Below are 583 nucleotides of genomic sequence, written 5' to 3' on the forward strand. Positions count from 1 at the left end.
GGGATCCCTTCACCTCAGCTGCTCTGCTTTTTGTTTCCGTTTTGATTTGGTTGTTGCACGAAGCCACAGTGGACTGGCACGATTTGTTTCTACACAGTTTGTCCATGTTTGTATAATCCTTTCTGCATTTGTGTAGTGCCTTTTCAAGCAAATTTGACACTGATGTGTTGCTGTGAGCTGCTGTTCCGAGACGTACTTCGCTTTATCTATGTTTCTTTTTCCTTCTGCAGGCTGTGATGGCGACGGGACAATTTGCAGAAATTTTGGGTCATTTTCGGTTAACAGCCGCATCGGTGGTTCGCTGGTGCTTAATATATGGGCAGCTAATCTTCTTAATGGATGCAATTCCTGCAGATAAGTCCGTCAGAATTGGTGGAAAGCGGCAAAAAAGTTTCACTTGTTTCGGCATTTGGCTCGTGAATTATGCAGTCTTGGTTTTTGTTTTTCTTTTTTTTCTACTTTTTCAGAAAATCAATGAAAGAAAACCTCGAAAAAGGCTCAAGTCTTCTAGTCTCGCCCGGCGGCATTGCAGAAATCTACGAAACGAATTCTTCTCAGGTATGCCAAAGTTTCCACTCCTTCA

The sequence above is a fragment of the Eimeria mitis genome, genomic scaffold (assembly GCF_000499745.2).
Source record: "Eimeria mitis Houghton genomic scaffold, Emh_scaff484, whole genome shotgun sequence".
NCBI lineage: Eukaryota > Apicomplexa > Conoidasida > Eucoccidiorida > Eimeriidae > Eimeria > Eimeria mitis.